The sequence below is a fragment of the Trachemys scripta genome, chromosome 7, assembly GCF_013100865.1.
Source record: "Trachemys scripta elegans isolate TJP31775 chromosome 7, CAS_Tse_1.0, whole genome shotgun sequence".
Taxonomy (NCBI): Eukaryota; Metazoa; Chordata; order Testudines; family Emydidae; genus Trachemys; species Trachemys scripta.
This window is the reverse complement of record NC_048304.1, coordinates 78,088,617-78,104,824: the sequence shown is the minus strand read 5'-3', so window position 1 is coordinate 78,104,824 and position 16,208 is coordinate 78,088,617. Positions and strand designations below refer to the sequence as shown.

Below are 16,208 nucleotides of genomic sequence, written 5' to 3'. Positions count from 1 at the left end.
AGACCGTGCTCACCTGTTACCCAAAACACCCAGTACTAATGCAAGACTAGGCCATACAATGTATTTTCTCCAGTGCTTTATCCAGTCTAGTTTTTAAATGAGATGAGCAATGTCTCTTCCACTGCTTCTCTTGGGAGACTACTACATAATGCATTCAGCTGTTCCTCTTGCTGTTCCTGATATTCAGCCAAAAATGTTTTTTGCTTAATTCATTCCATTATTCCTAGTTTATACTCGGACCACTTTAAACTACTTCACTTCCTTCTCGGCACCAGGTTGTGCAATCCCCTCAGAAATAGATGGGACTGGGGCAAGTAAGAACTCCCCAATGTACAGATTGGACATTTGGGCCCTGGGTAAGTGGTTAAATCAGCCAATTCTGTATGAGGCGGACTTCCCAGGGCTAACTACTTGGCTCATGGCAAGCCCTACTCATAGTAAGACAGTCTCAGGCTTATTTGAATCCCAGTCTTTATTTAGAAATAAAACAGTAGGGGGTAGTTAAGAACTGGAATGTAGAAGAGTAGATGGCAGGAGGAGTTTTGATGGCATAAAAGATGTGGGTAAGAGGAATTGGGATGTAGTGTCCCCCCCACCCCTTTAAAGTTTGTTGATTAAATAAGAAAAAATTCGAAGTTGGCATGCTAGAGGTGAATAGACTAACATTTAGAGCTTTCTTAAAGCACAGCCCTTTGCTACAGGTTCAAAACTGCAGCATGCACATTCTAAGTATAAACTATAGCTCCAATAGTATCCTTTATCAAGACAGTGTGGTGATCGGAATGGAAAACCAGTGGAAAGGAATACGAAAGTCTCTTCAGAGGAAAACAGTGGCACTTTGTTTCATTGATACTACAGTTCCAGTATGAATCTGAGGAACTATTGAATTCTAAATCAAGTCATCACAATCTTGGACTCTATTTAGAATTTACTAAGTAATTCCTAAAAATAATATGGTAATTGTTAATCATAAATTGCAAAATGTACTATTCTTTCAGAATATCAGTAATGCAGCTGGGCATAAATGGAGAAGACGTATGTGTCACACATTTTGATGTCTCTGATAATTGAAGGAGAATTTCATGTTGTACTCGGAAAATTGATACATCTGTATCTAACCAGGTTACTTCGTTTTGTAATCAGTTGAAAATAGCTATTGACGTCACTGAATAAAAACAGCATACATAGATCAAATGCTGAGCTCTGTCCTTAGGACTCCAATAAAGGAGAAAATTCAGACTGCCAGCAGACTGCATGCAATACAGAACTGTTTTGAAAAGAAGGCTAATTGTGAATGCGTAAGCATTTGCTGTAGGAAAGACAAAGTTCTGAATACAAACCAATTGATACAAAAGGTGTATTGGTAGGAAATGATTTGAAGGATCTATGTAAATACATATATTAAACACATTTAAACAAAATCCAGGACTTTCATTCTCTTTATAATTTTTTTAGTGGATAAAGTCTAATGGAGAATGTATCAAACTATTACCTGAACATAGGAAGAAGAGATGTGATTAGTAATGATTTTGATCTACCCACATAGTTAAAGCCTCAATGCCAAATTGCAAAAAAGTATCATAAGTAAAATTACACCGCTCTGGATGCCAATTAAGTAATTTTGCTCATGTACTAAGACTTCCTGTTCATTCCCCATACACCTTGTATTTGTGAATAGACAGCTAAGATGTAGAACAGATTCCCCCACTGTTTTCCTGAGGGGGAGAAGGGATTTAGACAGGGCTCTGCCACCTCTCAGGTGAGTGCTTCTAGGCTTTGAGGGAGACCCACCTCATAATGTTCCAATCTGTCCTATTGAAGTTGTTTCACTTTAATATTTAATTATTCAATTATTGAAGTAACTGGGCCAGTGAAAGAGTTAGAATGACTGTAATCTAGTGATTAGAGCATTCACCTGAGAGATGGCACATCCCTGTTCAAATCCCTACTCTTCTTCAGGAGGCGGGATTTGAAGAGGGGGTCTCTCTCATCCTGGGTGAGTACCCTATCCAGTAGGCTAAAGGTTATAAGGGAGCTCTTCATTTTGGCCCCTACACACAACTTAGGTGGCCAAATGCCAATCTTCCCCAAGTTTGTGGATCACAAGCAGAGCTAGGCACCTATCTCTATGAGAGGGTTGGGGTTTAGCACACTCCCCTCTGGATGGCATCTCCTATTGGGTAGCTTAGGTGGTTCGGCACCTAATATACTGGCTTTGTAGATTGCTGTCTAAGGCATGTATCTCTTCCCCATTCATAGTTAGGCACCTCAGCTCCTATACCCAGACTTTGTGGCTTGGAGTGTTTTTCCTGTGATTTTTCTAGACACCTGAAGTTAGGTGCTGCAATACTCGGTGCTGCAACACCAAAGTCCCTTCATGGATTTGGGCCTCAGTGTTTTTTCTTCAAGTCCCAGCTACTGGAGTAGTGTGACTGTGATAATTTCAGATTTTATTTCAAACAAGTAACTGTCTAGCCCTTATATTTGCAGAGAAAAGGTTGCAAATGTGAACCCTATAACTCAAAAAAACCCAAAGGCAAAAATTTAGTTTAAATCTCATTTTAAAGCAGTTTCATGATTTTTTTTATTATGACTCATGATTTACCATTTGGAGTTGACTGCAAGTCCTTTATATTTGTTTACACTTGTATGATGGTATGTAGGATTTAGGCCTCTTTTTAATTCAGGCTCTTTCTTTACCATTTGTGTCAGGTACCGAATTGGGGCTTGTCTACACTTTAAAGTTTTATTGTGAGAAAGTTAGTATGTGAAATTAAAGCACAGTAGCGATTCCTGAATAACTCCATGTGTAGACAAGTCTTTAGTAAAGTAACATCATTAATATTTGTAACATTTCATTCTAGTCTAGGACTACAGCTTCCTGTGGTATGAAATTGTAGACTATGAAGCTGCTTGACATAACTGTGCTCTGTCCAAAAGTATTATAGCCTGACTGGTTAATGTGAGTTTGGTTTCTGAGCATTTGAAAAATGTAGTTCACTAAAGCCAAACGCAAGTATTGTTAACCTATTAAAGTATAGAGTCTTTGTAAAAGGAGTTTAGAAGCTGTTCTCAAAAACGGATTGTATCATTATTAGAGGGCATTCCATTTCCATTAATCTCCAATTTGCTATAATAGATTGTCTCCTTTCCCCTAGTAAAATTTGCATCAGCATAGAGAAAGTGTCATTTTAGCTGTAACAGTTGTGCATATGCCTGTTACTAGGAGCAAGTGTTGGCTGCATGCATGTGGAGGGCAAATAATCAGCTTTAAGGCATAAGGGCCACATATTAGCATGGTGCCTTCTAGTTTTGTAACAGCAATCATTTCCCATTAACAGGGTCTTCTTGAGCTCATTACGTTGTCTCGTTTAGAAGTGTACTTGGTCCTGCTTCTGGACTGGAAATGGACTAGATGACTTCAAGAGGTCACTTCCAGCCCTACATTTATATTATTAATTTTGATAGCCTCAAATTTAAACTAACCAATTTACTATAGAGACAAAGTGGGTGAGATAGTATCTTTCTTTGGACCAACTTCTGTCTAGTGAAAGAGACAAGCTTTCGCTACAGGGAGCTTGGTGTAGCTCAAAAGCTTTTTTGTTTTTAATCTCCTCTACCTTGCCTCTCTAATATGCTGGGACCAACACTGCGAACAGTTTACTATAGACTTTTAATGCAGGAGTGACATGTTGATTAAAAATTAAAGGGGAGAGGTGTAGCAAAAACATCACACCCGATACTGGTAAATTCAAATACGAAATGATCTGGTGAGGGCTAGGGCCCGTCCAAAGAGCACGGAGACTTGTACTCTATCTATCTATTTATTTATTTATTTATTTACGTGTTTGTGCCTTACTAATGCTTGACCTTTTCAACTCACGTGTGAGGAAAGGACATAGCGCGACCTCCCCTGGTTAGTAACGAACCGGGGCATAAAGCTACAAACAAGATCACCTCCTTGCATTTAAGAAGGAGGGGCGCGTGCAGCGCTCCCAGGGGCGGTGTTACACAGAGCCCGCACAATAAGCGGTGCTGCAGGCTCACTAAGCTGGAACTGGCTGTGCGGTTGGTGTGCGCTGGTTGCGAGATGCGGCTGTACGACGATCCGTGCTTGCAGCACCCAGGCGAGCCTGGTGCCGGCTGTTGCTCCGCGGTGTGGGTGCATGCGCCCGGGAGTTGGAGGGGCTGCTGTGCACGGGGGTAGCCCTGGCGGCAGGTTGCAGGCGCTGGTCTCTGGAGCGCCTCCAGCCTCCCTCCTCCCTTACGCACAGACACCCGGCCCTGTTTTCATGAATGAAATCCAATGCTCCGCTATAAATAGCACGGAGGGTACAGACGTCACTAGGACTAGAGTGGCGGCAGCTCCCGCCGCGGAGCGAGGAGCTTCGCTCCTGCCTCAGCCTCCGCGTGGGGCGGGCTGGGGAGGGAGGAGCGGGTCGGGAAGGGAAGCGGCGCGCGCCCAGGCCGGACAGCAGCAGCGGTACAAAGGGGCGCGACAGCGCCATGCTGCCTCCCTGCAACGCCGTGCTGGCCCCTAGCCCTGCGCGCCCCGCCTGAGGAGCAGCCGCCGCTGGGTCCGTCTGTCCCCCCCGCCCAGCCTGAGGGCGGCGAGGCAGCGCGGCCCCTCCCGGGTAGGTGCCGAGTCGCCCCGCGCGCGGTTGCCCTAAACTTCTCGGCACGCGGAGCCTCCCCACCCGCCCCAGCGTGTGCGAGCAGCGGGCTGCGGTCACAGCCTGGCTGGCTCGGCGTAACGGAGCCTCGGCTGCAGGGCTGGCTCGCTCTTAGCCGCTCTCTGCGCCTGCCCACGGCGGCTGGCTGGGGCGGAGGCAGGCCGGCGCCGGGAGGGAGCCCCCTTTCCCCCCCCCCCCCCCGGTACACGGCGCCCTGGCAGCTTGGAGCGGAGACGGTGCCCCATATAGCAGAGGGTCCTGCCGCTGAGCACGAAGGACTCGGCGGGGCTCGCTTTCCCGCCAGCGCTCCAGTGTACGTGCCAAGCACAGGCAGAGGGGTGCAGTGCGCGCAACACCTGCTTGCACTTGGCACATGCACTGTAGCTTGCTAAGTAGCCTAGGGAGTGAAGGGTGGTTTTGTTCTGCTGCGTCTATGGAGTCTGTTGTGGGTTGCTGTGACAACAGCTAGAGGCTGCCATGAGGGGCTTGCAACTCACAGAACAGATTATTTGGTGTCTGATCTGGGAGAGCCTGGTGGGGGGAGAGGTACCACTATAAACTGATTGTTAGGTTAACAGTACTGTAGTTTGTCTACAAAGTGTGGCAGCAAACATCCAGACTAAAGAAATGTCCAGTTATTGAACTGGTGCAAGGTAGTCACGCTGAGAGTTCACACTTGACTTTTGTTGGTCAAAACACCAGCTGTGTCTTTGGAGCTGGCCTTACACAACTACTTATTAAACAACAATATCCTTGAAGTTCTACATATGGTTACAGAGAGAACTACAAAGTGATGCCAAAATCTTTTCAATGACTCTGTTCATCCTCCGCTTGTGTACAATTCCAGGACATTCAGCTGAATCAAAGCCAACCGTTCAGCCTGAGGTGGAAATTACTTTGTTCAGTGAGCTCTCAGATATTTATCAGGTTCAGAACTCTTTCTAGGAAAAAGGCTTTTGGGGAGAATCCTGCCAAATAGTGTGAGGACTGGAAAACGAGCATGGACTATATTCAGTTAAAGATTAGTAGAACAGAGCATATTAAATGTGAGGGTGTGTGTGTGTGGGGGGGGAATACAGTATTACCCATGGAAAGAGAATTGGTTAGTTTCTCCATTATATTTTTTGCACTTCCTGTATGCCTGGTTCTGCAGTCATTGTACATGCAAATCGCCAGTAACCTCATCAGGAATTACATTCGTGCTAGGGATGCAGATATGGGCCTATTAACTTTTTTTTAAATGCTTAATTGGTGAACTGAGTGAATTCATTCCCCATGAGCTTAAATATTTTGGGGGAAAAAAACAACTTGGGCGCCTCTACCAGCTCTGGTAAAGTTCCTTTTGCTGCTTCAGGGTACTGTGTGTGGATCCCAGAATGGAAATGACTTATAGTCCAGTGCACATACTAGAGGGGGGGAGATCCTGGATCTAGTCTCCCTGCTCCAGTCACTCTTTCTTTATACAGAGTGCAACAGTTTCAGCTGGAGAGATTGAGGGCGCACCACATCAGAATATCGCATGGCTCAGTGGTTAGATCAAATCACTCTCATGAGATGTGGGAGACCACTATTCATATTCCTTCTCCACATCTGGCAGAGAGGGAGGGAACTGAACCTGCATTTCCCACATCCGATGTAAGAGCTCTAACCACAGGATTAAAGATTATCAGGTGGACGGCATTCCTCCTCCAGCCATTTTGTGTGGAGTGAGGCAGGCGCCAAAATCTCTTCATGGATCCCATCTTTGGGTCTGTTACCCCTTCACAGAAGTAGGATTTGGTAGTGCAGCTGCTCTAGGCCCTCAGGACCAGTGCTGACACCTCAGGAGCTTAATCATATCCTTTCCCAGAGCTCCAGCCATGTGGGCACTCTGGTTTACAGTTTACCACGCCAGGGATATGTGATAGTCGAAGCATCTAACTCACAGATTTTGCAAAGGTTTCTACCACAACTACATTTTACTTAGCACAAGAAATAGACAGCTCTAGTTCAGAGGTGGGCAAACTATGGCCCACGAGCCACATCCAGCCCTTGAGTTCCGGGGCGGGGAGGCTAGCCCCCGGTCCCTCCCTTGCTGTTCCTCCTCCCCCATAGCCTCAGCTCGCCATGCCGCCAGTGCTCTGGCCTGCCGCTCCTGCATGTCTGTCTGAGAGACCCTTTCTTTTATAACCTATGCTCCATTTTGTCACATGATCCCCCAATCACCTCCTCAGGTGATCAGTTTTCCAGAAGTGATCTGTTGCTTAGGTACCAGCTCAGGTCGACTGACTGGTTCTTCTGGGTGGTAGCCAATTCTTTGTCCAAGGGTGCTTCTGTGTGAATAGAGGACCATCAAGGTTTAACAGCCCTCCATTGTTAGCACAGTGTCACTATCCCTTGTAGGTTTCAGAGTGGTAGCCGTGTTAGTCTGTATCAGCAAAAACAACAAGGAGTCCTTGTGGTATGCCAACATTTTTATGGCTGACTTAGAACAATGTTTCCTCAGCTCTCGTCCCCTAGTGCCCTTACTCTGTTTGCACTACAGTGATGACATCTTCATCACCTGGACCCATCGGAAGGAGGCCCTTGAGGAATTCCACCAGGATTTCAACAATTTCCACCCCACCATCAACCTCAGCCTAGATCAGTCCACACAAGAGATCCACTTCCTGGACACTACAGTGCAAATAAGCAATGGTCACATAAACACCACCCTATACTGGAAACCTACTGACCGCTATACTTACCTACATGCCTCCAGCTTTCATCCAGACCACATCACACGATCCATTGTCTACAGCCAAGCTCTAAGATACATCCGGATTTGGTCCAATCCCTCAGACAAACACCTACAGGATCTCTATCAAGCGTTCTCAAAACTACGATACCCACCTGGTGAAGTGATGAAACAGATTGACAGAGCTAGAAGGGTACCCAGAAGTCACCTACTACAGGACAGGCCCAACAAAGAAAGTTAACAGAATGTCACTAGCCATCACCTATAGCCCCCAACTAAAACTTCTCCAGCACATCATGAGGGATCTACAACCTGTCCTGAAAGATGATCCCTCACTGTCACAGACCTTGGGAGACAGGCCAGTCCTTACTTACAGACAGCCCCCCAACCTGAAGCAAATACTCACCCAGCAACTACACACCACACAACAGAAACGCTAACCCAGGAACCAATGCCTGCAACAAATCCGATTGCCAACTCTGTCCGCATATCTATTCAAGGGACACCATCATAGGACCTAACTACATCAGCCACACCATCAGGGGCTCATTCAGCTGCACGTCTACTAATGTGATATATGCCATCATGTGCAGGGGCGGCTCTAGGCACCAGCAAAGCAAGCACATGCTTGGGGCAGCCCATTTGCAGGGGTGGCCGGGATCAAGCATGGGAGCTGAGAACCAACAGGGGGCCCTGGGAGCTGTAGTTCCTTTGTTAGCTCCCTGCCTATCGAGCCAGCCCTGGAGCAGGGAAAGAACTGCATTTCTCAGCATTCCCTTGGCCACTACCAACAGGAAAGGGGGGGAGGGAGTGAGGAAGCTGAGACCTCATGCTGCAGCCTGCTTTGAATGGAGAGCTGCACTGTGAGTAGGGATTCTATGTTTTAACATTCAAAAAATAGGACACTCCACCGGGGGGGAGGGAGGGTAGCCCCACGCTGCCCCCATCCACTCCCTCTGACTGCCCTCCACAGAAACCCCAACCCATCCAACCCACCTGCTCCCTGTCCCCTGATCACCCCCTCCCGGGACCCCTGCCCCAACTGCCCCCCCGGACCCCACCCCCTATCTAATTCCCACTGGTCCTTGTCCCCTGATTGCACCCTCCTGGGACCCCACCCCCTATCTAAGCCTCCCTTCTCCTTGTCCCCAACTGCCCCTTCCTGAGACCCCCCCCAACTTCCCCACTAGGACCCCACCCCCTACCTGTCCCCTGACAAACCCCTGGGACTCCCATGCGTATCCAACTGCTGCCTGTCCCCTGACTGCCCTCCCGAACCCCTGACCCATCTAACCCCCCCTTCTCCCTGTCCCTTGACTGCCCCCCCGGAACCTCCTTCCCTTTCTCCCACCCCCCCCAGCCCCCTTACCATGCCACTCAGACCAGCGTGTCTGGCTTCGCGCAGTGCCAGACACGCTGCTGCATACATGCTGCCGTGCTCCCCTGCGGAGCCACAGCCCCCCCTCCCCCAGCACATGCCTTCCAGATTTGAACACCTCAAAATTCAGGAGTACTCAAGCTCAGTTTGGGCGGCTGTTACTTCATTTCTCCCAAATCAAATATATTGATCCACTGTAACTTGCTGTAGAAAAAGTAGGATAAAATTGAGCAAGAAATGCTTCCCAGTGGTTATTAGGACTGGAATTGCTATTTTCAACAGCCATTGCCTTTTGTTTGTTTAAAAGGAAGACAGTGATATTGCATTGGCAAATTCCCCATAGAAAGAAAGAGTGGAACAAAAGAATAATAAAGGCACCTCAACTTTTCCTCATTTGTGTAGGACAGTCTTATAATATGCATCCAGATATCCTCCAATCACACAAGCTGAAAATTGTTCCACTTTACTGTAGTTCTGTAACCATATGGGAACCAATCCTGTCTGTGTTCTGTGCACACCCAAAATTCCTGCTGAATAACCCGCCCTGGGAGCGAGTTACCAGTGACCCAGGGCTGCGGCAGAAGGAGGGTGCAGGGCTGGGGGGGAGAGCCCAGGGCTGGGGTAGCAGGAGGTGTGGGGGGGCAATGGTGGGGGGGTAGGGGGAGCCCAGGACTGGGGCAGCAGGAGAGTGCGGGTGGTGGGGGAGAGCCCAGGGTTGGGGCGGCAGGGGGGGTGCGGCAGGTTGCAAGTCTTGCATCTGAAGAAGTGAGGTTCTTACCCACAAAAGCTTATGCTCCCAATACTTCTGTTAGTCTCAAAGGTGCCACAGGACCCTCTGTTGCTTTTTACAGATTCAGACTAACATGGCTACCCCTCTGAGACTTAAAAGTGGCAATTCTTCAACAAAAAAACTTCAAAAACAGACTTCAATGAGAAACTGTAGAACTGGAATTAATTTGCAAACTGGACACCATCAAATTAGGCCTGAATAAAGACTGGGAGTGAATGGGTCACTACAAAAAGTAATTTTCCCTCTACTGATACTCATACCTTCTTGTCAGATGTTGGAAATGGCCGACATCCACCTTGATTGCATTGCCCTCATTAACACTACAAAAGTAATTTTCCCTCTCTTGATATTCACACCTTCTTGTCAACTGTTGAGAATAGGCTACCTCCACCTTAATTGAATTGGCCTCGTTAGCACTGACCCCCTACTTGGTAAGTCAACTCCCATCTTTTCAAGTGCTGTGTGTGTGGGTGCGTATATCTGCTTGCTGTATTTTTCACTCCATGCATCTGATGAAGTGAATTTTAGCCCACGAAAGCTTATGCCCAAATAAATTTGTTAGTCTCGAAGGTGCCACAAGGACTCCTCATTGTTTTTACTATCCCTTCAGTCAAACATGGAGGTAAAAAAGACAAGGCAGATAAGCTCCTCATTCAAAATTGAGTTTGTAGTTAAGGAAATATGTATTCATGACCTCAAACTGGAATTCATAAATTGTCACAGGGCCCTATAGAGATACAGCAATATACTAATATAAAAAGAAATAGATATCTCAAGAGAAATTAGCCCCACCTCAGTGAGTTTTGTAAAACTCCTGCCAGGTTAATACTCCAAGCTTCACTATAGTACAGTGGTTCTCAACTAGGGGTACACTACATGCCCCTGGGAGTACGCAGAGGTCTTCCAGGGCGTACATCAACTCATCTAGATATTTGCCAAGTTTTACAACAGGCTACATAAAAATCACTAGCGAAGTCAGTACAAACTAAAATTTCATACTGCTCTAAGTACAATATCTATATTTCAGTTGGTTTATTTTTTAATTATATGGTTAAAAACTAGAAAGTAAGAATTTTTTCTGCGATAGTGTGCTGCGACACTTTTGTATATTTGTCTGATTTTGTAAGCAAGTAGTTTTTAAGTGAGATGAAACTTGAGGTTATGCAAGACAAATCAGACTCCTAAAAGGGGTACAGTAGTCTGGAAAGGTTGAGAGCCACCACTATAGTATATAGGTTGAAGAAAAATGTTGACCATTGGTCTATATATCCTGATAACTTCATAATTCCTGCTAATATGTATTTTCCCAGCAAACAAATTTAAGTGCTGGGGGAGCAAGAGGGCAGAGAAGCCCTGAAAATAGCAGAAGCAAAGGAGCAACTGGTTATTTAACCTGCTTTCCCCTGGCTTTTACCTCCACCCAAGCTGCCCAAAGCCTGTGTGAGGGCCACCGTACAAAGCATGCTTGGGGCTCAGGCATTCATTCCTGAGCATGGCCAGTTAATGGGGAAGAGGAGAGGCTGAGCAGCCAGTCTTTGCAGCTTGCATGCAGGAGAAGAGACTGAAAGCTCACATCAAGAAATCATAGAAATTACTGCTAGTGAGATCAGTGTAAAAAATCTCACTGTTTCCTTGGCCCCCATGAAAAGAATCAGAATGCGCAGCCCTACTTAAGGAGCAAAAGTAGCATGCTGTGTGAGCGGGAAGGAGACAGAGCATGGAGGACATGTGATGAGACCTGGGCTCTTGGTTTCTGGATGCAGATTCACAGTGTTGGAGCTTGGACTCTCCCTAGCCAGTGCTGTTCCAGTCTTTCATGAGGATACTAGGACTGATTCCTCTAGGTGGTAAGAAACAACTGGGGGACCTCAGAGGTTTTGGTTTGGTTTGGTTTGGCGTTTTTGTTGGTGGGGGGTGAGGGTGGTAATAAATCTTTCTCATTTGTTTTTGGCAGAAAGGAAGAATTATGGTACTAGACATTACAAGCAAAATTCTCCACTGACTTTTGTTGCTGGGTTTGCACAGGGTGTAAGTGCACAACATAGCCCTGAACCTGGTAACAACATTGACCTAAAGTCAACCATCACAAACCCTTCCAAGTGCTAAATATTCCAATGACTATGCAGGTCTATTAGGTTATTCCTGCCATCATTTAGGTGCATTGCTCATTATTTATATTTCTCTTATACACTCAAAAATAGAAGTGAATAAAAGAGCAACTAACATTTCTCAAAAGCATAACTTATAAAACAAAAGGAAAAATACGAGAAATGTCCCTTAGAGCTCAGCAAACAAGGGTATGTTAGCTTTTGAGAACAGAATTTTGCTCAAAATCTGCTGAGGATCTTCAGAAATTCCATGCACTGGCTACTGCTATCCTCTGTTGTATTAAGAGGGGCCAGTTAGATAGGGTCGACAGTAGATAAAACATTCCATTATTAATCTAGCATATCTTCCCAACATCCTAATTTAATATCTTCTAACTTGTCTCTCCTTCAGTACAAAATGGATCAGACCCTACTTTGGTGTAAATTGGTATAACTCAATTGAAGCAGATGGAGCTATGCCAATTTATACCAACTGAGAATCCGCCCCAAAATTCCTGTATGCCTTACCTTGTCATGCAATTTAACCCTCATTACACTGATCCCTTGTTGTCTGGTACTGGCTGATTCATTGATGCTAACAATGTAAATTTGTTATTACTTCCCTTTTTGCCCTCTGCCATTTGATAATTTTCCTCATCTAGGTTACACCTTATGAAAAGGTTTTGTGACAGTCTTTCACCAGCTGCTGCCATCTGTCAGGTACTTGATACCCTGCTGTGGTTTCTTTCACCAATTTATTTGACATAGTTCTGAATTCATTAACTGAAGTGTATCAGACTGCAGTTGGTCTTATGGCCCCTTCCTTTTCCCTCCTCAATCGAAGATGCCTGTGATTTCTGCCTTTTAAACAAAGGTACCATATCTCTAAGTTCTTTTTCTCCTTTCACATATGCTTATAAATCCATTTAGTTTCTAAAACAAAAAGGCTTTGTTTTATATTTCAAAATGGGAACAACTCTTTTTCTTCCCTGGCTCTATTGCATATCTGCTTTGGCTTTTGCCAGCCTTCTGATATCCTAACAGTTTTCAGTCTAATGTAGTGACTTCAGTTCCTATTGAATTTAGCACTTTTGCATCACTTCTAAATTTCCAGCTTTGTGTTTGCACCTTGGGTATGCATATATGCACTCAGCTGCACTTCCTAATCACCCTTTGTGGTACCAGGTTATATATTGTTTCTGTAAAGTACTCATAGTAAGAAAAGTACACCATTAAAATAGATAGTACAGCCTTGCTGGGGGAGAAACCACAAATGCAGCCACGTCACATATTTCTAGGAGTCTATTTCTCAGTGAGTGCTCTTCAAGGTCTCATCAGTATGTTTTGTGGTTTTCTTTTTTTTTAATGCTAGGATTTTCAAAGGTATCTGAGGGAGTGAAGCACCCATCTCCCATTGAATTACATGAATTCAGGTGCTGCTCTCCATTAGATTTCTTTGAAAATGCCAGCACTAGTCTCAGTAATGGAAGATCCGTTTGCTCAAGGGTCTCCCTGTCCCCCATGTCCAAAATTGTCATTTGAGACCGACAGGGTTGGAACTATTGACAGTTCAACATTGAGAGAGAGCATCTGAGGTTCTCAAATCCTCACTCGCAACCTTCAGCTCGAGGGCTCGATCCTGCAAGTCCATAGCTCTAAGCCTAGTAGTTACTATGCCATGAGGTATCCTGTTGAAGTCAATTTGACTCCTCACAATAATAAGTATGAACCCTGGTAGTAAGTGTTGCCAGGATCAGACCTAAATCACTGGGCTGATGCTCGAAACCAGAGGCTCTCAATTGAGGGGCCATAAGCAGATTTCAAGCAGGGCCAGCATTAGACTTGCTAGGGCCCAGGGCAGAAAGATCAAGCTAAAGCCCAAGCAACTTAGCTTTGTAGGCCCCCCCCCCCGCCCAGTAATGTGCAGCCACAAACAATTGCCCTCTTGCTACCCCCTAATGCAGGTTCTGGCTTTTACATGCAGAAAAACAGTTGTGGCACAGATGAGCCGTGGAGTTTTTATAGTATGTTGGGGGTGGGGGAGCTCAGAAAGGAAAAGGTTCAGAACCCCTGTTCTAGATTGTTGGTGTGTATTCTATGCTGGTGGGGGGAGGGTTCATATTTGGCTACTGCTATAAGAAAAATTGGGGTATGTTCTTTATTGGTTAACTTACGCTTTATAATCATCATAAGCTGGTCACTGATCTCAAAACATTTTACAAAGGAGAGCAGTATCATTACCACCATTTTACAGATGGGGGAAACTGAGGCACAGAGGCGGAAGTGGCTTTGCAAGGTCACTCAGCACAGCAGAGGCAGCGCCAGAGCTCTTGAGTCCCTGTCCAGTGCCTATCCAGCAGGCCACACTGCCTCCCCGTTAGTTAAAGAGATGCTATCAGCTTTAAAAACACACTGCAATCTGAATTGTTTTGTCCTGTTGATTCAAGTACGGTCTAAAATGACTATAAACTAAATTGTGTTGAGATTTTTTTCTCCCTTTCTTTCTTTCTTTCTTTTATCTATTTTGTGTACTTGATAGGGAAACTAATTATTATTTCTGGTTGAAAAATGGTAAATATTTTCTGTGAAAAGTTTCAAAAGAAATGAAAAAAAAATGGTTGCTTTTGGTTTCTGAAAACTGAAAATATGTTTTTTTTTTTAAAAGAGAAAATTTGGAAAGAAATGAAAATTTTCTACAAAAATATTCACTTTTAATAAAGGGCATTCTTGTTTTTTAGGAAAAAGTTTTGAAATGGGAAAAAATAACTAGCTCTATGGATTGTGTACAAAGTGCATTTCTTCCCATGAAGTTAGCCAAGCAACCCCTGATCCTATAGTGAGATCTATGGAGGCAAATTCCTGTGCCCATGTAATGCATCAAATGGGAATAGGTGCACACCTGCCAGGATCTTCCTGCAGGATCATGACCTTAGTACATCTCTTCTGTTGTTTGTGTGGGTCTTTTACCTAGTGACAGGAGAGAGAGAATAATTTTTAAAAAGGAATTTCACTTGTAAAATCACAGCTGTTGGCAGGCAGGTTCATGGGTAGGAACTGGAACTGCTTAATTTTTTTTTTTTAATACTTTTTGTTGACTAGATTTTAAGATAATGTTTCTTTAACAGGCTTTTGGATAAAAGTGCTTTAAAAATGTAAAATTATATTATTATTAAGACCAGTTGGTTGGAATAATCTGTGTGTTGTAGTAACAGCTCTGGTTTCCATGATAATAAAGGATACTCATTCAACAATGAGAAAAAGTAAGAAAGACCCCCCATCAGTACATGGAGATAGAAGAGGAGAAAGAAACAGGTAGCCATAAGTATAGTGTAACCCATGAACTGGAGTTATAACCTTACACTTTATTGGACACTGCCTGCTTTACATGCCATACTTCATTCCTACAAATCAAATAGATTTATCTAGGAACTTGGCGCTCTCTGTCCTCTCCTGTTCTTCTTTGTGTTTGCCTGTCTGTTTACTCTTAGTTTTCCAATAATCCCAGATGATGATAATTTGAAAGTAAAAACATCCCAAGTGGTGTTTAAGATCCTTCCCAATATTTTCATCATTGATATCAGTGGCTTCATTGTCCTCAGAAATGTACTAGTCAGATGAATTCTAAATTGCGTCCTTTGCAAAGAGCTACAGTATCTTTATCCGGTCTGACACGGTATCTTACTTCTGGTAAATTTTTAAATGCTACTTGTTTGATCACAGTTACACTTTACCCTAGTTTTTCTGTCAAGTGATCTCTGTCCTTTGTCATTGCAACTAGGCACGTTTCAACAATTTTTTTTTGTTTTTGTTTTGTTCAACCCTGTTTTCTTTCTATTTAGCATTGAAGTATGATTTATTTTTTGGTCCTGGAATTTTTTTGCTTGCCACTTTCTGCCATATTATTTGCTTTCTCATCTCGTCCTAACTAGTTTTCCTAACTCCAGTTTATATTCCCAGATATTACCAACCTTTCTACACTCAAATCTAGACACTTTCCTGTTTTGTTTTCTGTTTAGCATATCAATGGATACATAATTTAATTTACTATAATCTAACAGATGTATCAGAAGTTTAAACTGATGACAACTTTAGCTGAAACAGACTGTAGCTGTGACTATACAATTTCAAAATCTCATGTCTTGTACATACTCCTGGCTTTAGTCAGAGCTGTGCCTTAAGTTCTTTGGGTTGCATTTATAAGTAGTGAATCCACACCTTTTGGTAACTGTGGATGGTATAATTGAACACTGGAGCCTATTTTTATTGGAGGTTTCTAAGAGTTTGTTCAGGCTTCTGGTTGTTGAAAACTTTCCCATAATTAGGAACCTTTTAAAAATTACTTTTTAAAATCTAGAGAACAGCCATTATAGATGGCCTGCATTGCTTCATACATCTTGAGAGAAGTCTGAAGTGAATTTAAAAGAGCTGCAAACTTTTTTCTGGTTTGTTTTAATCTCAGTTTTGTATAGTATTGAGTGAAGCTAAAAATATCTTCACTAGGCTATTGTTGATCTACTTCATAGAATTCAGGCTTTCTGGGACCAATCTCTGATATCTTTGCTTT

At 44.2% G+C, this 16,208-nt stretch overlaps 1 protein-coding gene across 4 annotated transcripts in view; it reads left to right on the top strand.

The window, feature by feature from the left end:
- Nucleotides 1–16,208, top strand: part of RHOBTB1 (Rho related BTB domain containing 1) — a 74,369-nt gene that overhangs the window by 19,252 nt on the left and 38,909 nt on the right. The window contains exon 1 of one of the 4 annotated variants that reach the window (XM_034775333.1): nucleotides 4,347–4,634. The exons of 2 other annotated variants lie outside the window; for them this stretch is intronic. The gene's annotated coding sequence lies outside the window, so the exon portion shown is untranslated. Of the gene's footprint in view, nucleotides 1–4,346; nucleotides 4,635–10,889; nucleotides 11,405–16,208 lie in introns of those variants that run through there. One more of the 4 variants, XM_034775335.1, reaches the window with a different exon arrangement.